This window comes from Xenia sp. Carnegie-2017, unplaced genomic scaffold (assembly GCF_021976095.1).
Source record: "Xenia sp. Carnegie-2017 unplaced genomic scaffold, XeniaSp_v1 HiC_scaffold_42, whole genome shotgun sequence".
In the NCBI taxonomy this organism is placed as follows: Eukaryota; Metazoa; Cnidaria; class Anthozoa; order Malacalcyonacea; family Xeniidae; genus Xenia; species Xenia sp. Carnegie-2017.
Genome location: NW_025813507.1, coordinates 425,266 through 434,485, shown reverse-complemented (window position 1 = coordinate 434,485; position 9,220 = coordinate 425,266). Strand labels below are relative to the sequence as shown.

The 9,220-nt window shown below is 34.2% G+C and overlaps 1 long non-coding RNA gene across 1 annotated transcript; it reads left to right on the top strand.

Moving 5' to 3' along the window:
* The first annotated feature begins 1,897 nt into the window (after positions 1-1,897).
* LOC124456115 lies at positions 1,898-5,160 on the top strand. Its single transcript, XR_006952115.1, has 4 exons — positions 1,898-2,085; positions 2,429-2,795; positions 4,178-4,240; positions 4,968-5,160. It is a non-coding gene; the product is annotated as an uncharacterized LOC124456115 (long non-coding RNA).
* The last annotated feature ends 4,060 nt before the right edge of the window (positions 5,161-9,220 follow it).

Here is a 9,220-nt window from a genome sequence, read left to right as displayed (position 1 = left end):
CTGTTGAGTGTTAAAAATATGGCAGAAAACATTGGACAGGACATCACAAGGTACAAAAACTGCAAAAAATTCTCCTGCGTTTTGCAGTTTAGAGATAAGAAAACGGACCAAAACAGTTGAAAGCAAAGCTGCTGTAGATACTATGACATTAAAGAATATGAATAAGTGCTCTCTTTTGGATATAAATTGGCAATGTGTCAAAGAACATGCCGCATTAATAACATCGAAATAACAAATTACAAAATTCTTTACGTGTAAAGTTTTTTTGTGTAGCACAAAAAAGGCGGGGTGATAAAAATACCACTACGGAAACAAGACTAAAATAGTCATGCTCAGTCAACAGAAAGCAAGGGGAAGAGGGAAGGGAGAATTTGGGTGAAGCCAACGGACAATGGCCACTTGCTGAATGACATGTGATTTTTGTGTGCTTTACCTATGACACTATCACTGTGCACGTGAATCGCACTATGTGCATGTGAACCGAATACAACTAATTGTAGCAAATAGCCTCTTCGTTCTTGCAGCATCCTTGAACTTTATTGCAGCATCCGAAATTAACCGCGGACTGCTCTGAGTAAATAAACTAAGAGGCTGTTCACATGAGCCCCAAGGAAAAGGGTAGCCCTCCCTGTAGGGCTGTATTTTACCTCTCTTTTGCATGAAAATACTAGCCCTGCATCACGAGTTCAGTTTGAATTGCGAATTTCAGCGCTAAAATACGAAATAGCTGAAAACAAATCGATATAATTGCCGCCTTTTGATTTTTTACGCTTTCATAGTTTGTTTGCTCCAGTTAATGCAACGCAAATGCGTTAAATTTTCAGCCCTACCGAATGCGGTTACATGGGAAATTTCCAGCCCTACATGGCGAGATCTCAGGTGAACAAAAGCGAGATCTCGGCTGGTAGGGCTAGCACTTCTCTCATGTAAACCCAAAAGAATTTTATATGGATTTTTAATAACACGGTTGGTAGGGGTAGCCCTCCATGTGGTGCTCATGCAAACAGCCCCTAAATATTAACAAAGTTTTCCAGTAGTTTTGTATATGTTAACAGAGTTTTTCCTAACCTCTCTCCGTTATTACTCTGGTGTTCATGCTTTTCATACACTGTTAATTTCAAGGAGTTATTTCAACTCCAAATAGGGAATTAACATAACTCCTTTTGGTGGAGTAAAAAATTAAGAGTTATATCAACCTCTTAAATGGAGTTAAATTAACTACAGCTAATGATTAAATGCTGATTTTACTCCATATGAAGCAATTTTAACTCCGCCAAGAGAGTTAAACTAACCCTTATCAGAGTATAATTAATGGAGTTATTTTAACCCATAACATTTTACTCCGGTTGTAATTATGACTCCTAACAGTAATTGTTTTAACTCTTTATGATATAATTGCTACAAATTGTTAAAATTGATACAATTGCTATAAATATAAGGAGACTTATTAAATAATATATTAATAAAACAAATAACCCTTTCATATTATTCAATCAACCATATCGTTAGCCCACGCCAGTTGAAGCGAATGACATAATTTATTCTTTTGTATCTGACAGTCAACATGGCGGAATAAGAACTCAACCTTTATTAATTCAAATCATTCGAGAGAATACTATTGGAAATACAAAATCCACTCACAACGAAGCTGAACGTAGATTGATGGATTGATACTTTTCCCTTCAGGAGAGAAAATATCTTGTTGGAACCATCAGCTGTGGAACAGGTTCTAGAACAATATCCTGCTCTAAGATTGGTGTCAGAAGTGAGTCATATTTCTACAATTGTGCTTATGACTATGAACCGGTTTGGCCTCATTTTTTGGTACTTGCTTAAAAAATTTATTTCATGCTAACTTTAGATTATGTCTTTCTTCCTTGGTTTATTATTTGTTCTGATCATTTAATTAAAAGCATAATTTGGTCAAATTATGCGTGATCAAAGTATTGTCAGAAAAATGGTTGACTCGTTCAAAGAACAATGGAAATCCAAGCTTTTTAAGTTGGCTTCCAATAGGCCTTCAGTCAAACCACATCTTACTGACATGGAAGAAAGCATTTTGGATAATCCAAAAGAGGCAGTCAGGTATAATACATCATTTCATACATTTCATTTATAATTTTAGACTGTGTTTGCTGTTGATTTTAGCTTTCTTTTAGTAGAGGAAGATTCGAATGTAAATTTTTCTGCATTAAAAGCCAGCACAAGTTATAACTGTTTTAATTCTTTAATTCAGAAATTGAGGAGAGTGTAGCAGTAATACTTCTTCCACTTTTGATAAAAGAACGTACTACAAAATATTCAGGCTTACTTTACATTTGCTCTGTAAATATTATGGTGAAGGATTTATTTGTATGTCATAGCAATTTGATTGCTCTCTCTCTAGTTAAATAGAGCATTCTTATGTGTTATTTTATATTTTTTTCAGATAATTTTTTTGGTTTTGTCATACAGAGGATGAATCAATTGATGATGTTATAATGAAGTCTTTGACTCCAAAGCTGGTCAGCGTAGGGACAACGGACTGACTGTCTGTCTCTTTTATTCATTGCTGCAGAGGGGAAAATTATTTCAAAGCTTAATATCTCGATTTTGCCAATGCAAGCTTTAGAATTTTAGTGGGTTGTTATTATATATTTAATATTGCATATCCCACCTCAGCAGGGAATGTATTTCTTTTTTTAAAGGCTGCACTAATAGAAAGGTCAGCTGAAGCTAAGAAACGAGTTGTTGTGCATAAGTTCTTTCAAGAATTAAAGTAATTCATAGAGCACCCATAAATTTACAGAAAGATGGTAATTTATATAGTTATATAGACGTTCTAGATATAATTATTGTGCATATCTTTTCTATCTTGTTTAAAACTGTATTTCTTGTTGTTATTATATTTTTCATTTAAAAAATTGTATTTCGTGTGTTTTGTCAAATTGTCCTAACTACAGGTTTTTGTAATTTCTACATAACAAAACAACTCCGTAAGAAGAGAAGAGTTATTTTAACTCCGCTTTTCGAGTTACGTTTAACTCTAGAAAAAGTTGTTTTAACTCCACTTTTGGAGTTACGTTTAACTCTAGAAAAAGTTATTTTAACTCCGCTTTTGGAGTTACGCTTAACTCTAGAAAAAGTTATTTTAACTCCGCTTTTGGAGGTACGTTTAACTCTAGAAAAAGTTATTTTAACTCCACTTTTGGAGTTACGCTTACTCCAAAAATGGAGTTAAAATTTTGGAGTAAAATTTAACTCCAAAAACAGAGTCATTCTGTACCTTTTTATTGTACTCCACTTTTGGAGTTAAAATGACTCCTTGAAATTAACAGTGTATGCCTGTCGCTATTTTAGCTTTAACAAATAGTTTTAAATAGTTTTAAAAATCCTTGTAATATCAAGGTTTTTCTGTTGCTATATTTAACTAATATACAAAATGATTATTATTATATTCCATGCAATTCTATTAGTTAAGTCTATTTTCTCTCTTACAGAAACTATATGAGAATATTAACCAAACCTAATGCGAGTAGTAATTTGACAAATACCTTAATTTTGTTTCTCTTACACTAAAGCAATCAAACGAGATAACTCTACTCAAAAGCAGAGGGCCTTACGGTACAAGTCCAGTGGTTGTGACCAGTATAGCGGCGTGGAAAGGTGAAGGGGTACTTACTTCAATTCTTCAATCTCAAACAACTATTGCTATAACCTCTAACACTAGTTGAGAAAACGCTATCTTATATAGAAGCGAGAAACGTAAAATGATGCTAGTAAAATCTTTGCATCATACTAAAGAACCAAAAGTTACTAAATTTAAAACATTAAAAAGAATGAAGCGTTACCAAAGGGAATTCTGTATTCCTCTGGTTCTTTAGTATGGTGCGAGGATGGTATCATTGTACATTTCTTGCTTCTATATAAGAAGGCGTTTTCTCGACTGGTGCTAGTGGTTTTATGTTGTTTGAATGAGGGCAAAAGAGAAGAAGCATGAGAGTCTGCTTTTGAGCAGACTTGTCTTGTTTGCACGGAGGAGGAGTTGAATGATTTTACTTACTATTTTATGATTGCTTTAGTTGAAGAAAAACAAGATTTAGGTGTTTCAAAAATTACTACTCCGTGAACTAGTTGAGGTTGTTATGACAATGGCTAAAGCAATGATTTTTCATGTATGTGCCTCTTATATTTACAGTAGCTATACCCAAGATCCCATGGCAAAACAGCAAAGATGTACAAAATAACTGGAATCCATCAGGTAAGAGGTTGCGCACGTTAAATTCTGTGTGCACTATGTGACCTATGTGCACTTTCAAATTGTATTATTGAAAGTGTATTTGTAATTATTATCGTGTTTGAGCTCAACGTACCAGCGTAGTTGAATTGTTATTTCCCCTCAGCTGGGAGACGAATTTTATACTCTTCATCAATGGCCCATTTTTAAAGCTGACATTTTATATTCCGAGTTTAAAATTAATTGTTAAAAGTTGAAGTTGACATAAAATGTAAAAACGAAGCATGAGATTTCTGTTTATCAGTAAATGCTAAATGACCAATCATATCTCTGATCAGCCAATCTTTTCGTATTTTTTCCTTTGGGAAAACAATAAATGAAAATGGTTTTTTAGAGAAATTGGTAGCATCTTTTCTCAATAATTAGGACAACAACTGTACATAAAAAAATTCGATATTTACTTTTTCTATGTGTAACACAGGGAATGAATATATCCCAACAGCTTAATACGCACTATCCAATTGAAATGTGACGTCAAATACCACGAATATAAAGGCAACAAACTGCCTTTGTTTTTTCTTAAAAGCATTGGGCATTGATTGTTTTCGTTAAAATGTTGCCTGTAGAACACCGCTCTTCTTTTTTGCTTAAGAGCTTTACAAGGACATGGACATTTTATTTTTTATTTCAATTATCTTTTGTTATTCTATTGCCTTTGTTGGATGTTTTAATGTTTAATCTTTTGTTTTAGATTGTGTTTATGTTTATTTCGCTGGTGTTAACTAGGCTTAAGTTGTTGGGGAGTCTTTTTATGATTCGAAAGCTGTGCCACATGTGTATAAATTGTATTGTTACCTAAGACCTAATAAATGTGCTATGTCATATCCAATATGCTTATGGAACAAAAAATGTACGTTTAATCTACCAGTATTAAAAGATATATCACACCAGCATGTACACCGAAGAGTAATTTGGAAGAGCCCGCAAGTTTGACTTTTTATCGTTTAGATGGATTTTATTAAAGCACAAAAAGCTATCTTCAAAAAGTAGTTGGCTGTTTGCTGTATTTATCATTACAGATTATTCTCGTTTGAAATTTGATCGTCAAAAAAGAAAATTTATAAGATTTCATTTCTTCCTTAAAACCAAGCTCTTTGAAAATCCAACATTACTTTTTCTTTATTCTGTGAACCACACACCTAAAAAAACCGCGTTGGTTTAACGCAATCTTTCGGTGTACTTTAGAAACCGCCTTTCCTAAGTCACTCTGCTCAAAAAACACGTCCAAACTAATTCTTTTATACAACACATCATTAAAACAACTCAAAAAAACTACATTTTAGGTTTATGTTTAAAATCATTGACCAAAACCTAACATTTTGATTTTGATAAAGATTCATCATTTGGAAATGCTGAAAGAAGATTTATTGCTTTGATAAAACTTAGCTACAGCCTTCGTGTAATATTTTTACGGTCACGACGAAAAACTCGTCATTATTTACAGTTACAAATGCAACAAACTCAAAGTTATACACATAAAAATCTTTGGTAGTTGCACTAGTTTTGCTATGAAGTTCTGGCTTTTAAAGTATTCAAGCAGTCAAAGCGTTTGTTTTCACTTCACTGTCCATCACCTAATTGTGTTGGTGTGAAAACTCATTCTATTACAGTCCCAATCACCAAATTTTAACTAAAAATCAGAGAGTAAATCAAAATGTATTTTCGAATTCGTTCTGTACACCACAACTACGGGTTTTTTTCAATCTCCACAACAGTCCAGCGAGTGAATCACGAATAAAGCCTAAACTTGCAGAGCTTTACCTCCAGACACGCGTCTCTGGAGGTGATATCTCTTAACGTAGTGTTTCAGGGTATTTATCCGTAGATTGGAGCGAAACTGAATACTCCCGTTTTAGGGAGGTTCTGCTTGCACGCGTTGTGTAATCTTCAGTCCCAAATTTTTGTTTGCAGATAATGCGAAGAGCCAATTCGCTCTTAACAACCTTGATACATTTAGAGCGTCTTTTCTGTGCGGAATCAACGATTAATTATGCTGGCATGGGATTGTTTTTAAAGCCTCATTTGGACATCATCAAACCCAACACTTACATATGTGACTACTCAGCTTTGTGGAGCAACGAGCGTCCTCATGATTCAGGCAAGTCCAAATGTCGTCGTGTACAATCACTGCCTTTGAGCTTTAAGTTTTCGTGTTTGGTCGCATTTCAGGTTAGGTTAACACACTAGCTACCGGCAAAACATGCTTACGTAAATAACCACACATTGGACTGCACAGATACTAAAGTACTCGGACGCGCACAGATAAAACATGATGGCAAATTCAAAGAAGCGTGCATAATGCAGTTAAGACAACGACACAATAAACAGACATATTGACATATCAATCATATGTTTACAATTAAAAACAAGGACAGAAGAACTACTAACAACACCGAGACTACAAAAACACACAGTAATAATATTAATACCAATTCTATTCACAATATACCAAAAACTTTACCAACGCATTCCACATCATCTAATTATCTCAATCCATGCATTAATCCAATTAGAAGTTTTAAGCGTCTACAAACCAAAAACAATTGTAAAGATTTAAAAGGCTCGAAACACTGAGTCGAAAGCCCAATAAAATTATTTATAAATTTCACTTTCAATAACTTTAAACAATCTTTAAACAAATCCCTGAATATCTTGATCGCACACCTTGATCAATTCAGCTACTAGTCGGATGATGTCTTGTGTAAGGACGAAACGTTACTTTAAATAAACTATAATTTTTCTACAAAATGGCTTTAAATCGAAGCTTAATTTTTCAACAAACGTTTTATGAACTATTTTGAATGTATAGGATCATATCTTGTCGAAGTGGAACACATGGGGCAAAAAAGATACTACGATGCAGAAAAAGGGAAACTAGGCTGTTACGTCAATCAAAAGGGCGTTTTCGAGGCCTTAAATGAAATTAGAAAAGTATCCAGCAAACAAGAATTTCCAAACTTCAATGAAGCAGATTGGAAAACGATAAATGACAAGTTGGAACAACTAGCAAATGTAAAATACCGCATAAAACGTAGCAGTAATCGACTGGTGGTTGTCTCCAGCTCTACGTTTCTCCCCTCTTTATCTGCAACTGAACTCTTTGCTTGGTATGGTGACATTAGATCGTATTGGATAAGTGGTATCATTCGTGAGCCAGACGATTACCCAAAACCATATGCTCAAATTGTCAGATTCGTATACAACTCATCGCAATCTAACTGGACCAAAAAGCAAAAGGCACAATGGGGTGATTGTGAGGATATAATTGACGAAAATGGAAATCTCCCTCATTTGGAGTGTTAAAAAATGCTAATGCGTACAACAACATAAATGTTTTCATGCGAATATGTAAAGAATTTCTGTTTTCAGAAAAAAATGTTAACAGGGATGCCAGAAATCTGGTGATTGGAGGGAAGGCTCATAATCCTATATTCATGTATTATAATCATCATCACAATAATTTAAAAGGAAAAAAAAAGTTAAACGTGCATTTATGAATATTGGCACTCCTTCAAAATTATTGATCTACCGGCGTCCCTAATTGGAATGTTCATCATGTGTGCGTGAACCTGCGGAACTGAATGTTTAAAACTGAATGTTTAAAACTGAATGTTCCTCTGGTTCACGCGCACATTATTGTTCAACGCACACAACAATGTTCATGCACTCACTTACACCAACTATTTCTAATATCGTAGAGGGTTTCATAATGTCAGACCATATTAAGACAGCAGTGATAAAAAAATTTGACTCTAGTTAATTTGGATCAATAGTAAATTCAACTACGATCATGGCTATAATTAGCATGTTGCAGAAATGGTATGGAGATACAGATGGCACTGGCTCATGCAGCCATACAAATATGGGAAGAATTTTGACCTCATCAATCATTCCCTTCTAGTTGGCAAACTGCAACTCTTGGATATTCCTAATAGTGTCTTTTACAGGGTTATCAACTTTTTATCTGGAAGACATCAAAAAAGCAGAGTTAATTATAGCGCTCGAACACAGACGATCTCTTTTCTCCAATTGTCATCAAAGGAAAGCAAATTGAAAGTAACACAAAGATTGATCCACTTGGTATAACGACGATGATTCAAAACTATCACGGGACAACGATATTTTAAAAGTAGTAAAAAGGTGTCACGGAAGATCTACTTCTTAATACATGCTCTCAAGTACCTTCAAATGAACTCTTTATGCAGCGTTTCATTGCGCGTTCACTAAATACTTGCGTCATGGTTTAGAACGCACAGAAAGAATCTTTGGAATGAGTGTTTGCCATACTGTTCATACGACGATACTTTAAAACTGAATACTTTTTAAAGCCAGTTCAATTAGACTAGCAATAATGGTTAATCTCTATTGGGATAAATCTGTCTGCCAGCAAAATGTAATCAAGGCAAATCATCGATCGCGATCCTTTTAGTCAGAAATGTTGTAGAAAACGTTCTTTCATGTAAATTAAGATTAAGATTTGCAAATGAAGCCTTAAGTAGGGTTTTTTACTCCGACACAATATTAATTTCCAGGAAAAGAAACGTTTCCTAGCTGATTCACTTCGGACTACTCTAGTAAGAAGATGGCAATCATGAACTCTCATCACGATTTAATTGTGAGAGCATGAGCAGGCTTTTTAAAATACTTCCTTTCTTAAGGACTGAAATCCGAGCTGAGATCCACTGGAACAAATATTAGACAAAAACAAATAGTATCACCTTCTAGATGTGGGGTTAACAGCTAAAGGTTGAGCCTTTAAAAATGCTCTTGTAAGCTAAACGCAAGATTGTAGTTAAGAATAAATGTAAAGTGTTTGATACATATTAATAATAAGTTTACTAAGCTCATAGCAAGTAATGTTTTTAGTGAAACACCTAAACTTTGTATTTCATTTCTCAACTTAATAAGCATATCATATAAAACAATATCTGTAAACTTTCCACT